The following is a 20521-nucleotide window of genomic DNA, read 5'->3' on the forward strand; positions in this document are numbered from 1 at the left end:
GTTGAGCAGCGCGGCTGGTAAGTGTAGCAACTTCAGTTAATTTGAATGGACTCGCTCTACTGTGGGCAGTGACGCGTTGCATCCATGCTCTGTGGTGGCAAATTTTATTTTAACCATTTGTTTAATGATATTAACCATTGGTTTGATTCTTTTATAACGCCACAAGATTTAGCTTCTTCATGTGTAGATTCAAAAGGCTCCAAGTGAAATAGTTGGCAACCGTGAACTATAGCCCAGTAGAGTTATTTAGTTCTACTAGCCTGAACCTTCTCACATTGTTGTCTTTTGCTTAGATAGAAGTGGAGAAGGCCGATGATCTGTCTCCTGAGATAAATTGTTGTTTAGGCTAATGTTAGGAACAGAGAGCAGAGGGGAAGGTGAGACAATGGTTTGACTTTTCATGATGTCCTCTTTTCAACTATGGCCATACTAAAAGATACATTTAGAGGGGTGGCTTAACAGAGTTTCTTCACTATATGATGTTTGGATGTTTAGACTTTAGGTTAGAAAGACATTTTCAGTTGTGCTGCGTGTACCTTTGAAACTGTGTTTTCTCCATTTGCAAATGTAAATAAATACTCAAAGACCAAACTTTGGTTTAATTCTCAAACAGTCGTTGTTCGTTTTGATTTTATCATGAATATCACTAACTCTGCTGCTTCAAGGAAAACTTGTCTCGGCAGGACGGATGAGTAAACAGAGAAAAGAGCTCCGTTGGGTCGCTGATGACTGGCTATCCAGGGATCAAAAATCACCTGCCTCATACCTCTTAACCTTTAAAAAGGTTTTTCAGAGAGAAGAGGGTTAGGACCGCGGAGCGCTCTTGACTGTTTTCCACTCCGTCAACAACGAACAGGAAGAGATTTCAAGCAGCACGGGTAAGATAAAATTGATTAATTACAATTGGATTGCAAATTCAAGGTTTTGAACAAACATTCTAAACAAGCAACTGTTGCTAAACGAATTAAGTAATGAATAATTGGCGAAATCATTCTCTTAACTAAAGAGAATAAATGAAACTAATTCTGACTTTTGGGAAGTGAGTAACTGGGTATTTTTTGGGTCAGATAGGACAAAGATATAACTGGGTTACGAGTGACATCCTTTAACAGACAGACATATTTCTGATTATTTCTTTGATACGGGTGTGACAATAGATTACAGAAGAGACAGGCTGTGGACTGTCAACAAAGTTAGTTTGATAACTAACAAAAGGGTCTGAAGACCAAAACAATTACAATTGAACAGAAATAGTCTGAGAAACTATTAAATAAAAAATAAATTAAAAAAATATATATATAGTCTGTGACAATTTAAAGAAGCTCTTGACTATTTATAAGATAGTCTGTGACACTTTGAAGAAGCTACACTTTAAAGAAGCTCTTGACTACTTATAAAAAAAATGGTCTGTGACACTTTAAACAAGCTCTTGACTATTTAGAGACGGACTGCAGAAGACATAAAATAGTAAATAGTCTGTGACACCCTAAGCAGGTTCTTGACTATTAAGCGATTTTTGTCTGCAGGGCTGTCCGGGTTTTCGAAGGTTTGCTGAAGAAATAACCTCGCTTTGTGGTGACGATCACATTGAAAAAAAATAAAAGCTTCTGTCATCATGGGTATAACCAACCGAAGCCCTTTGAAGCATCTGGACCCATTGTGGGTGAGATGTGTCAGAAATATGGACCGGATTGTTTGAGATGTCTGTTATATTGGTCAAAAAGCTTTGGCTTTCCGCCAAATGGATCTCTAAGTCTAGTAAAGCTAAGGATGTTAAAACACGCTTTAGAAGAGGAAGAGAAAGCAAAAGGGGAAAAAACAATTAAAACAGAGATTTTAGAACAAATTGAGGATAATAAGGCATGTTTTAATGTGTGGATGAAAGAAGCTGATAACAGAGAGAGAAAACAATTGCAGAAACAGACGACACTGTTAAACATGAGTGATACTAACAAAACGGAGAAAAAGAAAAAGACATGAACACTGTCACTGACACACATTTCTCCTCTCTATCCGAGTTTGAAAGGCGTGGATCCAGGTCTCGACGTTCCACTGCCATACCCGAACCCCACCGCAAGGCAAAGAAGCCGACGGGCGGACGGGCGAGAAACAAGCGGGCACGAGAAAACCTCCACCCAATTCACCGCCACCCTAGTGCATCCGTGGGCGCTGAATTATCAGCATTCCAAGCCCCCACAGAAGGAACAACAGAGAGGGATGCAGATGAAGATGAAGCTGATGCATTCCCAATGATTCAGGTTGCTACACAGGGAGGAGTGGGTGTGCTGTATAGACCCTGGACTGAAACGGACATTAGAAGAGCCACAAGCCATCTCCCCCCGTGTAAAGACTCTGGTGCGCAATTTTCCAAGTCCCTCAAAGCATTCATTGAGACTTTTCTGCCCACTGTTCAAGAAATACGACGCATTTTGATGCAAAATCTTGGGCCTATGGAGTATGCAAAGATCAGAAACTTTTTCCCTAGAGATCCGACCCACGATCCAGTCATTCGTCATCCAACTCTTAATAATAGAGCAAATGATGACTACAACGACGCGCTGGAGGAACTCTTCACCGGGATAGAGACCACTTTTCCGGTCAGGATTGATATGTCACGTGTGGCAAACACCAAGCAGTTGAAAGACGAGGCGGTGGAGGATTTCCAGCACCGACTGGCTGAGACTTTTGACCGACACAGCGGCGCGCGCGTCGCCCAACCCCGCCGCCGAGCGGTGGTTGAACTTTGGGAAGCCCATTTCAAAAACTTATTTTTGGGTGGGCTGCTCCCTGACATTCGAGCTCACGTGGAGAAGACATGCATTGGATTGCAAGATTCAGCTCTGACGGAGATTGTTAGACATGCCAGACATGCTGAGAAAATCATGGCTAACAGGAAAGAAAAGGCAGAAAGGAAAAGACAACAGAACAATGACAATGCACAGCTGACTCTCATGAAAACTGTAGCAGCACTGTCCCAAGAAAGGAGAGGTGCTGGCAGAGGAGCTTTCAGAGGCACAAATAGAGGGGTCTTCAGGGGCAGAGGAGGCAAAGGCAATGGCAAGGATAGGGCAGTGATTAGAGACACATGCTTCAACTGTGGCAAGAGAGGACATTGGTCCTATGACTGTCCTTACCCCAGGAGGGATTCATCCGAAGAACAGCACAAATGACCCTCGGCAGTATGCAGATTGACAGAAGGTGGGGGATGGAGTTGGTGGTGGGACTAAGAGACTGGAGGACGTTTGCATCTTTTCAGGAGGGTAACATGAACACACGTACATATACATGCTTGCAATGAAGACATGCTTTTTGCACGCTGCAACACTCCCTACACGATAGACAGATCAAATTAGACAAAAATACTGCACATTGAATAGAAACAACTTTTGGAAAATAGCTCAATTTATTCAATGTATTTATGTGATGAGTATACAAATTGCCTACCATGGTGTTAATTATACAAGGGAAGAAAATTGGATTTTTAGTTGATTCGGGAGCAACAATTTGGGTTTAGTGATTTGTTCTTCAAATCAGAAGCTCTCTGGTAAACTGGTTTATGTATATTCAGATCCTTAGGATCCTGAACTAGATAATAAAGGAAAATGTTCATTGTTTCTTTTTCCCTTTCATCTGAGTGTCCTGAAAATGTGTTATGCAGATTGCATTTGAAAATGTCTATTTGAAATTGAAGACATTCTTTCACCCACGGGTCTTAGGAATGTTTATTCTTTTGCCCACTGGCTTTAAAGTTGTGGGTTTGATAAAAATCACTCTTTGGCTGACATATTTTTGTTGCAGCCTAAAAGTACGCATTTGTTTACAAATTATAATGGAACACGTACCATGTCAGTCTGTTAATCTCCTGACTACGGTAAAACAAATTGGGACACCAGTAGTTAAACTTAAGGAATCACAAATATTACATGCATTCCTTTTGTCACCTTTTGACCCTGATGAAGACTACGTTGAAAGGTTTTTTTTAACAAATCAAAGGACGAGTATGAGTTTTCTTTTGTCTACTGGCATATACACATGTCCAGTGGCTGTCACCTTGACTGATAAACTACAGAAGTTTTTCAGAAATTCTAACTCAAAAGCTCACATTCATGTTTCTTTGTCTCCAACAGAAGAGGAGACAGACCTAGGACACCTTGTGACTATTTGTAAAATTGACTGACTGGACTGACACTATTGATGATGTGTTTATTTGTCTCCATCGACAGGAGACTATAGAAAACCTATACAACAGCGTATGCCTTGTATTCACAAGCATTCACATATTCAGTGAACGTGTGACTACAAATAGATGCATATTCACACGGTAAAAACGACATTTTATCTACTTATGTTTCACCACTTTTTGTCTCAGGTACAGCGTTATCTCTGGGCAAAACACACAAATGTGACGTGGATTGATAGACAAATTGTTAACCTGTAGTCATCAAGCTGCGTTCGGACTACAGGCCCCAGAATACATCAGTACACGCTAAAACAGGAAGTAATCGACAGAAATCCGACCGTGTTTTTAACTCTTTATTGACGGATGGGGTTTATAGTTCCGTGTTTAGATTCTCCAACACGTGCACTTATTTTCTCAAGTAACATAAATAAGAAGAATAATTTTTATTATGAATGTTAAAGTTTTGTTTCATTCAGGACCTTCGAGCAGTAAATGCAGTGGGTCTATGCTCGAGCACCTAATATCTCCCACAGCTAAACATAACATTCTGCAGGGAATGTTAAATGTTTTGATTCTCTGTTGTTTCGTCTAACGTTTTTCTTTCCTCAGTGTTCCAGCAGAAAAGACAGTAAATATCGTTTTATAGTCTGGGTGATGGTAAGCTGTACACCTTGACACACTTTTATAAGGAATACATTGAGTTGTTAATTAATGATGCCATAAATTACAAAAAGAATAACAGTGTGTTTATGTACCCTGGAGAAATCCTTCTTTCTTTGAGAGAGGACAGCCAGAGGAGGAGACACACACACACCACACAGAGATAAGACACAAGCTAAAACCAAACATGAGTAGTACAAGTGAAATTTTGGTTTAAAGAAATGATTTTGATATACATTTTTGTTGAATGTTATATGATATGATGCTTCCCATAACAGGCAACGATTTGGATAAATAGAAGGCTAAAAACTTTAAGTTGTAATGATTCTTGGAACTAGCAGATAGTAATTAGTGTTACTTTGGTTTGTAAACTGGAGATAAAAAATGACATAAACAATGTATTTTGGGTAATTCGTCTTAGTTTAATGGTGATATTGGATAAATGAAGGTTTAAATGAGATTTAATCCTAAAAGCAGTACATTTCATATCATACTCTAATGAGTTTTTGAGTTGCTATGTCACCAATTGTCTAAACTACATTAGTTGATGTTGACGTTGAAACACTTTACTGAGGTGAAAATTCCCCTAAAGAAATAATTCATTGAACTTTGGTTACTGATAAACAGGATTTGTTGTAAAACCTAGAACAATGTTAAGGATTAGTATATTAAACAGATTATTTATATTGCTTTTGAGTTATGAGCTTTGTCATGTCTCAAATAGGAGGGATATAGTAGCAATGATAAATAAGGGGTTTATAAAGAGATAAGTGGTTTAATAAAGTAGCAAGGGAAATAAATAGTGTTAAATAATTTTTCTAAAGACGTTTGAAACATTTGTTGTGACATCACTGTAGCTCCAGCTTAAAAGACCTTGGATAACCAAAGTGCTAGAATAGTTAACAATTGTACATTGAGAAAATCTGCTTAGCTGAGAACAAAATTGACAAAATTGATAGTTCAACTGTAAACAAAAGGATCATCTACCCCTGATTGACACAGTAGTGTAAGAGGATGCAATAGTAATTGTTTTTGTTTTATTGGTTCTGATTTGCTCCAAAGAATTTTGCTCTAAAGATTTTTTTTCTTTATTTATATATAGGTAGGGAGAGGCCCTTAATAAAAAACACCTTTTCTTCCACGGCAGTATAAGGGAAATGATAGGATAGGTTATTACGTGAGAATTTTCTTCTGCTCTTTTGGCCGTAAGAATCCAGGTGTCAAGTCTGGGGATTCTGTGGTGATACAACTTCAGGAGGAAGGATTGGCAAATAGACGGTGACCATCGAGATCCTTCCAGTGACACAGGGCAGTGAAAGGTTCCAGGGAGAGTCACCTGGATACACGCATCACTACAAAAGGTTCCAGATGTGGAGGAGAGAACAGGTTTTTCTACAACCTGCAACAAGTGACGAGCAGATCCTCTGCTGAGTCACCTACGTGCCATTTCTGAAGCGACAGGGAAAACTGGAGTTTTTCTCACTGTTTGCAACACATTGAGAGAGGAGAAAAACGAGAAGTTTTTCCAAGGAGGAAAAACCAGAAGCTACATACTGGTATTGTAGCCTGCTGTTTAAAATCTTTTCAGAAGACAGCAGTGATACTGATCTCTTCTCTGACAACCACACATACATTCTCTGACAGTGACAGCAGAATATACTTCACAATTGTAGAGGACACACCACCTCTCTCTCTCTGAACACACACACACTCACTGCACATTCTTTTGAGGAACTGTTGACATTCCTCTGAGATGAACACACACACTTTCAGAGCAGAGTGCTTTGAACACACAAACAAGGAGCAGACGGACAGAAAGGACTGGAACAGGTACCCTTCAAGAAGAACATGGGGGTTTTTTCCACATTTGTAGTGTGATTAATATGATTTTCTATTGCATTTATGGTTTTTGAAAAGTATGATAAATCACGTGTAACCATTCCTCCCAACATTTACATACACCAACACATTAGGGTGACTGGAGGAAAAGACGGGTGATGCGTTCACTACTTTCCATATCAATGAGAAAATGGTGGTTGGTATACGAATGCTACTAAATTGGGGCTAATTGGGGTTTCGTACCTTATGTGGTTCCTCATGACCACACAAACTCAACTGATAGATTGATGAAAGAAAGTAAATTATTCCTAAACAGCAATATTGTTAATATTGAACAAAGTTAAGTATAAAGACCTAGGCCATTTCGTTGTGTGCTTTAGAACTCAGGAAAAGTTCCTTGTGGATCTTTTATTACATTGAGGTAATTTCACTTTCCACATTGACGACACACAGACACCACATTTGACATTTGAAAGATTATCTAATAGATGCATTTTCTACTAAAGTATGACTTGGTTTAGTTAAGAAATGTATGCGTGATGTAGGTTATAATGATTTTTGTTCACTATTTCTTCGCTCACAGAAATAAGCTATTTCCAGTGAAACCACACACATAGAATAACTGAATTTTATTTGTGCTCTGACAGCACTTAATGAGGTTAGAGACAAGGAGGGGTTAGTTTTATTCTGATTCTTCTCAAACTTTCACTCTGAGAGCTTTGATAATTGCACTAAGTGTGCTTCAATTGATTTATATTAAAATAACCAAAGGAGGGAAGCATTTGATGCTATTGGATAATTTAATTATCAGCTTTATGGAAAATTTGACTTCGCCGTATGGGTAGATATGAAATTAGTAAATGTTCACACTTCACACCAGGTTATTTTAATGGTTAAATACATAACACATTCTTTACACAAATTATAAGGCACTAGTCTGATGTGACATTAACCAGTGACATTAAGGTCCAGGGATTTTAGCAGATTATGTTTGGTCTTCGGATTTGTTTTTTTTGTTTGCTATGTCGTTACCCTAATCAAGAAAAAGAGTTCACTTCATTCTTATGGTAAATATGATTGAGCCTTCTGACGTATTCCGTCTTTCTGAATATGATAATAATGTTTGGAAACCGTCTCTGATACTGTGGGAGATTGATTCATTTTGTTTTATTCTTTGACGTGGATGCTTGCTACTATTTAAAAAAGTTTTTTTTTTGTACCTTTCCATTTAACATGTAAGAAATAGACATGAAGATCCATAAGGTTGAATAATAAGAAGTGTGATTAATTCTATAATAAGGGTTGAATCTTTAAAAGTAAAATTTATTTTTGTGATTATTTTGTAATCAAAAGGGTGAACTGTGGTGGCAAATTTTATTTTAACCATTTGTTTAATGATATTAACCATTGGTTTGATTCTTTTATAATGCCACAAGATTTAGCTTCTTCATGTGTAGATTCAAAAGGCTCCAAGTGAAATAGTTGGCAACCGTGAACTATAGCCCAGTAGAGTTATTTAGTTCTACTAGCCTGAACCTTCTCACATTGTTGTCTTTTGCTTAGATAGAAGTGGAGAAGGCCGGTACTTCTTTTACGACAGTGAGAACTACGTAGGATTCTGTCTCCTGAGATAAATTGTTGTTTAGGCTAATGTTAGGAACAGAGAGCAGAGGGGAAGGTGAGACAATGGTTTGACTTTTCATGATGTCCTCTTTTCAACTATGGCCATACTAAAAGATACATTTAGAGGGGTGGCTTAACAGAGTTTCTTCACTATATGATGTTTGGATGTTTAGACTTTAGGTTAGAAAGACATTTTCAGTTGTGCTGCGTGTACCTTTGAAACTGTGTTTTCTCCATTTGCAAATGTAAATAAATACTCAAAGACCAAACTTTGGTTTAATTCTCAAACAGTCGTTGTTCGTTTTGATTTTATCATGAATATCACTAACTCTGCTGCTAAAAGGAAAACTTCCACCACAGCTCTACCTTCGATGAAGAACAGCAAATGGGCCTCTGTGTTTGTCAGATGGTATGAATGAGATACCATATCAGCTGAGCAATAACATGCACAGCAAACTATATTACAACTCCAAATCATGGAGAACACGGATGTGAGGAGTTATATTTTAAATGCGCACAAAGTTGTAAATGAGGAGAAATATTGCTGAAACACATCTGAGCTATTGAAGTCCAGGGTTTTATTTTTTTTTTTTTTTTTTTTTTTTTTTTTTTTTTTTTTTTTTTTTTAAAAAAAAAAAAAAAAAAAAAAAATTTTATTTTTTTTTTTTTTTTTTTTTTAGTAATTAAAATTAGATAATTTTTTTTAAAAAAAAAAAAAAAAAAAAAAGAAAAAAAAATTTTTTTTTTTGTCAAAAAAATTTTAAAAAAAGAGTTGATCTACAAGAGAATAGGTGAAAATAATACAGAATGCCTGAGGGCCTTTTCTATATTTTCAAATGTTTCCAGCATACATTGATGTAGAAAAGGGTAGAAATAGGTGCATACAAATTCAGTGTTTAATGCTCAAAATGACATGTCTCCTCACAAAATCTGGAAACAAAACCTATGCCATTGGGTTGCCAGGTGACTGGTCCAGATTTTTGTGCCAGCTCACCAGGGGGGCAGATACTGGGAAACTTTGGGCCAATATTATGCTTCTCTAACATCTGTGTATCTCTAAATGTAACTGTACATAATTAATTAAATTTTTTCTGCACCTTCCAGATCTCCGCCATCCTCCCACTGTGGATGAGGGGCACTCCAAGAGTGTTGCACCCCCTCTCCCCGTCGTAGGACACCAAGAGCTGGGTGATGAGTGCCTCCATCTCGTCACTGGTGAAAATACACTGGCTCAGTTGGTTCATGAAGCCTGCGTAGAGAGAGTGGGAGTCTGTGGTGCACCCAATGACAATCCTCCGCATGTAGTGCCATATGTCCAGGCGTATTAGCATGCGTTCCCACGTCCTGAACAGCCTGGGCAAATGTGTGGATCCGCAGTAGTCCTGGTCCACATAGAGTACCTCAGGAGGCGACACCCCAGCGTCGCTGTAGCGGCTGACGAGGCCACCAATCAGTGGCCGAGGCCATAGCCCTCACTGGCCGTCAGCACGGACATGATCACCTGCCCGTGCTCATTGCCAATGTTGGTGGCCCATGATGCTGTGGAGCAGTGTGCCAGCTTCTTCGCAATCTTCTTGGTTGAGTCCATTATCAGGACTCGCCCAAAAAGGGAGGTGATGCTTGCCTTGATCTCTTCCAGCCTGCCCAGCACGTCCTGGGAGTACACCTGCATCAGCCACCGATGTTTTGGCACCGGCAGCATCGCAGGCATGTCTCTGATGGCCACCGGAGCAACCAGCCCTGCAGACACAGCCCGTGTGACCCCACTGCAGTCTGTCAGGAACTGGAGCTGCTTTTGCAGCCAGACCTCAGAGTGCTGCTCCGCCAGCTGTCTCTGCACCTGGCTGCTGCTGTTCCCAAGGCCCCTCTGGTGCATCTGCCGCACGACCTGCATGTCGCAGCCCAGCTTGGACGTCAGCAGACAGGGGAACTGGACGCTATGGCCAACGTCCAGCTGACGGATGATGTTGTAGGTCCAGCTGATGACCTTATGCTTGCACCCCTTCCAGGCCAGATACTCTGCCACCATAAAGTAGGTCCCGCTGACGCCAACCACCTGCCGTACCCTCTGGGGCAATCCGGCAGATGTCAGCTCCTCCTTCCCACAGTCCTCATGAGGGCAGAGTAGCCGCATGCGCCACAGCTTCCTCGGCATCCAAAGGAACAGGGGTTGGCCGAAGTACCTCTCCATCGGCGGAATACCAGTGGGGGCAAGTGATGGCTGCGGCGTGTACCACCACATCCTGTGCTGCGGGGGGTACCACCACATCCTGTCCACCCTGGTGAAGTCCAGCTCTGGCTGTCCAGTCCTGGACCACTTAAAGAGGGCCTTTGAGATCCACTGCTGGTCTAGGACTGGCAAGGCTGGTATCCAGCCAGCAGGGAGACAAACTCTGCTCTCTATGAAACAGAACACAAGAGATGCAGTGTAAGGCTCTTGTTTTATGTATGTTGTGCTGAACACTCAGAAATTGAAATGTCTGAGAGTATCTTTGTATTTATTGTTTTCTGCGCATTGGATCAACTGTGTTTATGTAATTTGTATATATTATTTTACTGCTATTATTCATATTACTACTGTAAAAAAATTAATGTTGTATCTACAGGCATGCCAATAACATTTCATTTCAATCAAACTGAATTGTATCTCACGTGCTGCTATCGCCTCCTCCACACATTCTGCTGCCATGAACAGGTCCCTGTCATCCACGGCACACGGTGGCTCCAATCCACACGGCACTGCTGCTGGGACTGATGGACGGACGTGCTCCGATGAGCCTCGTGCTGGCACTGTTGGAATGGCTAGAAAAGACAATAATGATTGAGTTAAAAAAAAAAAAACTTTATATATGTGTATTCATATTACTATTGGCATCCCACACTTTAATTACATCAGACTTACTAGGCTGAAACCTGTTGGCAGAAGAAGAGACAAGTCTTCTGACCGACATGTCAAGGCTCCTTTTGCTCAGACTCTTTCCCACCAGCAATGCATGCATTGACATGACCAGCACACGCATGGTGGAAGGGGCACCGCTAGTGGATGGCGATGCAGAGCCTTGGAGCCGGCTGGTGGTGGCACTGCAGAGACTGGGGACCGGCTAGTGGGTGGTACTGCGGGCGCTGGGGACCGACTGGTGGATGCTGCAGCAGAGGCTGAGGCACTGCCAACAGATAATGTGGAGGAGAATGATTGGGTGCTCGGCGCCCATTGCAGCTTTATGATGATAGCCTCCTGGCCCTCAGGGAACATCTCCATGTAGCGTCGGAAGGCTTTCTTGTTGACGCTGTTGGCCAGGGCGTCCTTCACCTCACCCCTCTCACTCTCCTTGATCATGGGATCACCAGGTACCCACCGTAGCCAAGAGCGTTCTCCAGGACCCACCAGAATGTCTGCCCCCTGAAATCACCAACCTGCAGCTTATGCAGACCCAGCACACAGACCTCATCTTCTGGGTTGAGGCCTTGCTCAGCTGCAGCTCGCTTGGCCGACTCCAACACCTCGTCTGGTGGAAGAGGACGTGACCATGGCTGGGCCCTGCTTTTCACCCGACCAGCATCATGGGAGTCATTTAAATTGACTGTCCAATCAGCCCTCTTTCTAAACTTTGGCAACATATCTCTCAGTAAGGAAGACAATGTTGAAACCATCTTCTGCATCTGAGCACCTATCAGAAGATTAGCCTAATGATACATTTTAAAGACTATTTAAAAAGTTTGAAACATGATGACAAGTCCAGATAGCGCTAAGGCTATATATGAACCATCCCATACTGTTTTATTTATTTACAAATGTACATACTGTAATTATATAGCCACACAAATGTACATACTGTAATCACACCTATACATAGCCTTATTCTACTGCTCTTCATACTATTCATCCTGCACATACACTTATTCTACTACTCTACAATGTTACCACACTGAACATAGCTGTACATATCTGTCTATATGGTTCACACAGAATACCCGTAGTTATTCTGTTTTTCTTATTATATATACTGCTAATACACTGCATATATCGATATTATTCGTACTACTATTATAATGTCACTGCTACTACATTGCACATATATGTATATGCTGTTCATACATCGTTCATATTACATATATTACAAAGTCAGATTTATTTTGCTCTTATAACACTGCAATATATTTCATTGTCCTGTCTATGCTCAACCTGTCTATACTTGAATATCACATTGCACTTTTAAGATTTTTTTTTGCACTTCTGGTTGGACGCAAACTGCATTTCGTTGTCTTTGTACTTGTACTCTGCACAATGACAATAATGTTGAATCCAATCTAATATCAATGCAGAAAAGAGAATGGCACTGTACCAAGACTCCCACACACACCTATAGTGTATAGTATATACCTATAGATTGATGCTATTATATAAGTATTTGCTAATAAAAGTCCACCAAAAGTGACAATGACTAGCTAAAGATAAAAAATAGCGCAAACTTCAAGCGACGACACTGATTACTTCCCGTTAAAATAACCACAGCGGGCTAATTTAACACTCATTTCTACCTGGCTTGTCCTAACAGTGATTTCTCATCAATGGTAGGCTAATGCTAACATTTTGCCAAAAAAAACAATAACAAAAAAACAATAACTTTCACTCATTCAAGCTTTATGAATGAAGCAGAGTTCAGTTTGTGAACAAAAAATTTTCTTGGATATGCGGACTGTTTAGGGCTGTCAACGGCTGTCACTCGGTGGGAAACACCCCTCCTCTTTGGCTCCTTTTAATATCTAAAGAGCAGTACGAGCTAGCCAGAAGATGTAGTAATTCAAAGGAACAACAAACAAGTACCTTTAACCAGCTGCCGTAACCTGTATTTGAAGCGGGGTTGCTGCGTCCAAAACGTTTAGCACATGTTGAAAGCGAATTACTCATTGTTTTGCTTTTTATGGATAGTAATTCAAAGGAACAACAGAAAAGTAGCTTTACCCAGCTGCCGTGACCCGGATTCGAACCGGGGTTGCTGCGACCACAACGCAGAGTACTAACCACTATACGATCACGGCCATTGGGAAGGAAGAGGGCCTCGTTGTTGTGATAGCATAGTTGGAACTCTGAATATTAAATATACTGCTATTTTCTCGGTTTCCCTAATTGATGAGTAACAAATGACATTATCACGGATGGTTTATCTAGCACTGCTGATTCTAGACCAGGGGTCAACAACGCGGTGCCCGCGGGCACCAGGTAGCCCCCAAGGACCACATGAGTAGCCCTCAGGCCTGTTCTAAAAATTAAAATTGAATATTGATATTATCTGTTTCCCACCTTGTTAAGTCATTGTTGATAATTATTGTGAGAAATCATCAACATGATCAGTGTCTTCACATTGATGAGCGTCATTAATCATTAATAATCATATATAACTATCATTAATCGTTAATAACTATCATTGATCGTTAATAATCATATATAACTAAAGGCAAACTGAGCTTTTTTGTTATTTCAGAAGAGTGTATCAAACTGGTAGCCCTTCGTATGACTCAATACCCATGAAGTAGCTCTCAGTTTAGAAAAGGTTGGTGACCCCTGTTCTAGACAAACAACAGAGAAAGCTTGTTGATAGCTGTTCTTGACTGAAATTGAAGGATTTAGATGTGTTTTAGCACATGTTGAAAGCTAATTACATACTTTTGTTTTTTATGGATGTACATTTACTTTGATAGACAGTTTGTACAGGAGTAAAGTTGGAAATGAGGAACAAGTGATTTAATAGCTAAAGAGCAGTAGGAGCTAGCCAGAAGATGTAGTAATTCAAAGGAACAACAGAAAAGTAGCTTTACCCAGCTGCCGTGACCTGTATTTGAACCGGGTTGCAGCGGCCCACAACATTTCGCACATACGTTGAAAGCTAATGACTTACTTTTCGGCTTTTTATGGATGTACATTTACTTTGATAGACAGTTTGTACAGGAGTAAAGTTGGAAATGAGGAACAAGTGATTTAATAGTTAAAGAGCAGTACGAGCTAGCCAGGAGTCGAACCTAGAATCTTCTGATTCGTAGTCAGACGGGTTATCCATTGCGCCACTAGCCCTACTTTCAGAGAGCATCGGGAGCAGCTCGGTTCTCACACCATTGTATGCAAACAGTGGGGATATTTGTTGGCAAGGGTATAGAAGGCCAGTCAAATTTTTGTTGTAGTGGAAAATACGGGGCCTCTTGCAGGACATTTAGCCTAAGCTGTCCAGTTTCTATCAATGTAAAGTATAACAGACGACGTATTAATTCAAAGGAACAACAGAAAAGTAGCTTTACCCATCTGCCGTGACCCGGATTCGAACCGGGGTTGCTGCGACCACAACGCAGAGTACTAACCACTATACGATCACGGCCATTGGGAAGGAAGAGGGCCTCGTTGTTGTGATAGCATAGCTGGAACTCTGAATATTAAATATACTGCTATTTTCTCGGTTTCCCTAATTGATGAGTAACAAATGACATTATCACGGATGGTTTATCTAGCACTGCTGATTCTAGACCAGGGGTCAACAACGCGGCCAGCCCGCGAGGGTAGCCCCCAGACCACATGAGTAGCCCTCAGGCCTGTTCTAAAAATTAAAATTGAATATTGATATTATCTGTTTCCCACCTTGTTAAGTCATTGTTGCTAATTATTGTGAGAAATCATCAACATGATCAGTGTCTTCACATTGATGAGCGTCATTAATCATTAATAATCATATATAACTATCATTAATCGTTAATAATCATGTATAACTATATTATGTTAATAATCATATATAACTAAAGGCAAACTGAGCTTATTTGTTATTTCAGAAGAGTGTATCAAACTGGTAGCCCTTCGTATGACTCAATACCCATGAAGTAGCTCTCAGTTTAGAAAAGGTTGGTGACCCCTGTTCTAGACAAACAACAGACAGAAGAAAGCTTGTTGATAGCTGTGCTTGACTGAAATTGAAGGATTTAGATGTGTTTTAGCACATGTTGAAAGCTAATTACATACTTTTTGTTTTTTTATGGATGTACATTTACTTTGATAGACAGTTTGTACAGGACTAAAGTTGGAAATGAGGAACAAGTGATTTAATAGCTAAAGAGCAGTACGAGCTAGCCAGAAGATGTAGTAATTCAAAGGAACAACAGAAAAGTAGCTTTACCCAGCTGCCGTGACCTGTATTTGAACCGGGGTTGCAGCGTCCACAACATTTCGCACATGTTGAAAGCTAATTACTTACTTTTCGGCTTTTTATGGATGTACATTTACTTTGATAGACAGTTTGTACAGGAGTAAAGTTGGAAATGAGGAACAAGTGATTTAATAGTTAAAGAGCAGTACGAGCTAGCCAGGAGTCGAACCTAGAATCTTCTGATTCGTAGTCAGACGCGTTATCCATTGCGCCACTAGCCCTACTTTCAGAGAGCATCGGGAGCAGCTCGGTTCTCACACCATTGTATGCAAACAGTGGGGATATTTGTTGGCAAGGGTATAGAAGGCCAGTCAAATTTTTGTTGTAGTGGAAAATACGGGGCCTCTTGCAGGACATTTAGCCTAAGCTGTCCAGTTTCTATCAATGTAAAGTATAACAGACGACGTATTAATTCAAAGGAACAACAGAAAAGTAGCTTTACCCATCTGCCGTGAACCGGATTCGAACCGGGGTTGCTGCGACCACAACGCAGAGTACTAACCACTATACGATCACGGCCATTGGGAAGGAAGAGGGCCTCGTTGTTGTGATAGCATAGCTGGAACTCTGAATATTGAATATACTGCTATTTTTCTCGGTTTCCCTAATTGATGAGTAACAAATGACATTATATATGGATGGTTTATCTAGCACTGCTGATTCTAGACCAGGGGTCAATAACGCGGTGCCCGCGGTGGCACCAGGTAGCCCCCCAACATGAGTAGCCCTCAGGCCTGTTCTAAAAATTAAAATTGAATATTGATATTATCTGTTTCCCACCTTGTTAAGTCATTGTTGATAATTATTGTGAGAAATCATCAACATGATCAGTGTCTTCACATTGATGAGCGTCATTAATCATTAATAATCATATATAACTATCATTAATCGTTAATAATCATGTATAACTATCATTAATCGTTAATAATCATATATAACTAAAGGCAAACTGAGCTTATTTGTTATTTCAGAAGAGTGTATCAAACTGGTAGCCCTTCGTATGACTCAATACCCATGAAGTAGCTCTCAGTTTAGAAAAGGTTGGTGACCCCTGTTCTAGACAAACAACAGAGAAAGCTTGTTGATAGCTGTGCTTGACTGAAATTGAAGGATTTAGATGTGTTTTAGCACATGTTGAAAGCTAATTACATACTTTTTGTTTTTTTATGGATGTACATTTACTTTGATAGACAGTTTGTACAGGAATAAAGTTGGAAATGAGGAACAAGTGATTTAATAGCTAAAGAGCAGTACGAGCTAGCCAGAAGATGTAGTAATTCAAAGGAACAACAGAAAAGTAGCTTTACCCAGCTGCCGTGACCTGTTGGCGTCCACAACATTTCGCACATGTTGAAAGCTAATTACATACTTTTTGGTTTTTATGGATGTACATTTACTTTGATAGACAGTTTGTACAGGAGTAAAGTTGGAAATGAGGAACAAGTGATTTAATAGTTAAAGAGCAGTACGAGCTAGCCAGGAGTCGAACCTAGAATCTTCTGATTCGTAGTCAGACGCGTTATCCATTGCGCCACTAGCCCTACTTTCAGAGAGCATCGGGAGCAGCTCGGTTCTCACACCATTGTATGCAAACAGTGGGGATATTTGTTGGCAAGGGTATAGAAGGCCAGTCAAATTTTTGTTGTAGTGGAAAATACGGGGCCTCTTGCAGGACATTTAGCCTAAGCTGTCCAGTTTCTATCAATGTAAAATATAGCAGACGACGTATTAATTCAAAGGAACAACAGAAAAGTAGCTTTACGCAGCTGCCGTGACCCGGATTCGAACCGGGGTTGTTACACCAACAACGCAGAAGTACTAACCACTATACGATCACGGCCATTGGGAAGGAAGAGGGCCTCGTTGTTGTGATAGCATAGTTGGAACTCTGAATATTAAATATACTGCTATTTTCTCGGTTTCCCTAATTGATGAGTAACAAATGACATTATCACGGATGGTTTATCTAGCACTGCTGATTCTAGACCAGGGGTCAACAACGCGGTGCCCGCGGGCACCAGGTAGCCCCCAAGGACCACATGAGTAGCCCTCAGGCCTGTTCTAAAAATTAAAATTGAATATTGATATTATCTGTTTCCCACCTTGTTAAGTCATTGTTGATAATTATTGTGAGAAATCATCAACATGATCAGTGTCTTCACATTGATGAGCGTCATTAATCATTAATAATCATATATAACTATCATTAATCGTTAATAATCATGTATAACTATCATTAATCGTTAATAATCATATATAACTAAAGGCAAACTGAGCTTATTTGTTATTTCAGAAGAGTGTATCAAACTGGTAGCCCTTCGTATGACTCAATACCCATGAAGTAGCTCTCAGTTTAGAAAAAAGTTTGTGACCCCTGTTCTAGACAAACAACAGAGAAAGCTTGTTGATAGCTGTGCTTGACTGAAATTGAAGGATTTAGATGTGTTTTAGCACATGTTGAAAGCTAATTACATACTTTTAGTTTTTTTATGGATGTACATTTACTTTGATAGACAGTTTGTACAGGACTAAAGTTGGAAATGAGGAACAAGTGATTTAATAGCTAAAGAGCAGTACGAGCTAGCCAGAAGATGTAGTAATTCAAAGGAACAACAGAAAAGTAGCTTTACCCAGCTGCCGTGACCTGTATTTGAACCGGGGTTGCGGCGTCCACAACGTTTCGCACATGTTGAAAGCTAATGACTTACTTTTCGGCTTTTTATGGATGTACATTTACTTTGATAGACAGTTTGTACAGGAGTAAAGTTGGAAATGAGGAACAAGTGATTTAATAGTTAAAGAGCAGTACGAGCTAGCCAGGAGTCGAACCTAGAATCTTCTGATTCGTAGTCAGACGCGTTATCCATTGCGCCACTAGCCCTACTTTCAGAGAGCATCGGGAGCAGCTCGGTTCTCACACCATTGTATGCAAACAGTGGGGATATTTGTTGGCAAGGGTATAGAAGGCCAGTCAAATTTTTGTTGTAGTGGAAAATACGGGGCCTCTTGCAGGACATTTAGCCTAAGCTGTCCAGTTTCTATCAATGTAAAGTATAACAGACGACGTATTAATTCAAAGGAACAACAGAAAAGTAGCTTTACCCATCTGCCGTGACCCGGATTCGAACCGGGGTTGCTGCGACCACAACGCAGAGTACTAACCACTATACGATCACGGCCATTGGGAAGGAAGAGGGCCTCGTTGTTGTGATAGCATAGCTGGAACTCTGAATATTAAATATACTGCTATTTTCTCGGTTTCCCTAATTGATGAGTAACAAATGACATTATCACGGATGGTTTATCTAGCACTGCTGATTCTAGACCAGGGGTCAACAACGCGGTGCCCGCGGGCACCAGGTAGCCCCCAAGGACCACATGAGTAGCCCTCAGGCCTGTTCTAAAAATTAAAATTGAATATTGATATTATCTGTTTCCCACCTTGTTAAGTCATTGTTGATAATTATTGTGAGAAATCATCAACATGATCAGTGTCTTCACATTGATGAGCGTCATTAATCATTAATAATCATATATAACTATCATTAATCGTTAATAATCATGTATAACTATCATTAATCGTTAATAATCATATATAACTAAAGGCAAACTGAGCTTATTTGTTATTTCAGAAGAGTGTATCAAACTGGTAGCCCTTCGTATGACTCAATACCCATGAAGTAGCTCTCAGTTTAGAAAAGGTTGGTGACCCCTGTTCTAGACAAACAACAGAGAAAGCTTGTTGATAGCTGTGCTTGACTGAAATTGAAGGATTTAGATGTGTTTTAGCACATGTTGAAAGCTAATTACATACTTTTGGTTTTTTTATGGATGTACATTTACTTTGATAGACAGTTTGTACAGGACTAAAGTTGGAAATGAGGAACAAGTGATTTAATAGCTAAAGAGCAGTACGAGCTAGCCAGAAGATGTAGTAATTCAAAGGAACAACAGAAAAGTAGCTTTACCCAGCTGCGTGACCTGTATTTGAACCGGGTTATGGCGTCCACAACATTTCGCGCATTATGTTATAAGCTAATTACTTACTTTTTTCGGCTTTTTATGGATGTACATTTACTTTGATAGACAGTTTGTACAGGAGTAAAGTTGGAAATGAGGAACAAGTGATTTAATAGTTAAAGAGCAGTAAGAAGCTAGCCAGGAGTCGAACCTAGAATCTTCTGATCCGTAGTCAGACGCGGCTATCCATTGCCCCCACTAGCCCTACTTTCAAGAGAGCATCGGAGCAGCTCGGTTCTCACACCATTGTATGCAAACAGTGGGGATATTTGTTGGCAAGGGTATAGAAGGCCAGTCAAATTTTTGTTGTAGTGGAAAATACGGGGCCTCTTGCAGGACATTTAGCCTAAGCTGTCCAGTTTCTATCAATGTAAAGTATAACAGACGACGTATTAATTCAAAGGAACAACAGAAAAGTAGCTTTACCCATCTGCCGTGAACCGGATTCGAACCGGGGTTGCTGCGACCACAACGCAGAGTACTAACCACTATACGATCACGGCCATTGGGAAGGAAGAGGGCCTCGTTGTTGTGATAGCATAGCTGGAACTCTGAATATTGAATATACTGCTATTTTCTCGGTTTCCCTAATTGATGAGTAACAAATGACATTATCACGGATGGTTTATCTAGCACTGCTGATTCTAGACCAGGGGTCAACAACGCGGTGCCCGCGGGCACCGTAGGTGCCCCTAAGGACCACATGAGTAGCCCTCAGGCCTGTTCTAAAAAATTAAAATTGAATATTGATATTATCTGTTTCCCACCTTGTTAAGTCATTGTTGATAATTATTGTGAGAAATCATCAACATGATCAGTGTCTTCACATTGATGAGCGTCATTAATCATTAATAATCATATATAACTATCATTAATCGTTAATAATCATGTATAACTATCATTAATCGTTAATAATCATATATAACTAAAGGCAAACTGAGCTTATTTGTTATTTCAGAAGAGTGTATCAAACTGGTAGCCCTTCGTATGACTCAATACCCATGAAGTAGCTCTC

At 40.2% G+C, this 20521-nt stretch overlaps 7 non-coding genes across 7 annotated transcripts; all 7 read right to left on the minus strand.

The window, feature by feature from the left end:
• Positions 1-13270: 13270 nt before the first annotated feature.
• On the minus strand, positions 13271-13342 carry trnah-gug. Its single transcript has one exon. It is a non-coding gene; the product is annotated as a tRNA-His (tRNA).
• A 957-nt stretch (positions 13343-14299) lies between these two features.
• On the minus strand, positions 14300-14372 carry trnar-acg. Its single transcript has one exon. It is a non-coding gene; the product is annotated as a tRNA-Arg (tRNA).
• Positions 14373-14598: 226 nt separating this feature from the next.
• trnah-gug lies at positions 14599-14670 on the minus strand. Its single transcript has one exon. It is a non-coding gene; the product is annotated as a tRNA-His (tRNA).
• A 964-nt stretch (positions 14671-15634) lies between these two features.
• On the minus strand, positions 15635-15707 carry trnar-acg. The gene has a single exon. It is a non-coding gene; the product is annotated as a tRNA-Arg (tRNA).
• Positions 15708-16954: 1247 nt separating this feature from the next.
• On the minus strand, positions 16955-17027 carry trnar-acg. The gene has a single exon. It is a non-coding gene; the product is annotated as a tRNA-Arg (tRNA).
• A 1267-nt stretch (positions 17028-18294) lies between these two features.
• On the minus strand, positions 18295-18367 carry trnar-acg. Its single transcript has one exon. It is a non-coding gene; the product is annotated as a tRNA-Arg (tRNA).
• A 226-nt stretch (positions 18368-18593) lies between these two features.
• On the minus strand, positions 18594-18665 carry trnah-gug. The gene has a single exon. It is a non-coding gene; the product is annotated as a tRNA-His (tRNA).
• Between the last annotated feature and the right edge of the window lie 1856 nt (positions 18666-20521).

The sequence above is a fragment of the Perca fluviatilis genome, chromosome 2 (assembly GCF_010015445.1).
Source record: "Perca fluviatilis chromosome 2, GENO_Pfluv_1.0, whole genome shotgun sequence".
Classification (NCBI taxonomy): Eukaryota; Metazoa; Chordata; class Actinopteri; order Perciformes; family Percidae; genus Perca; species Perca fluviatilis.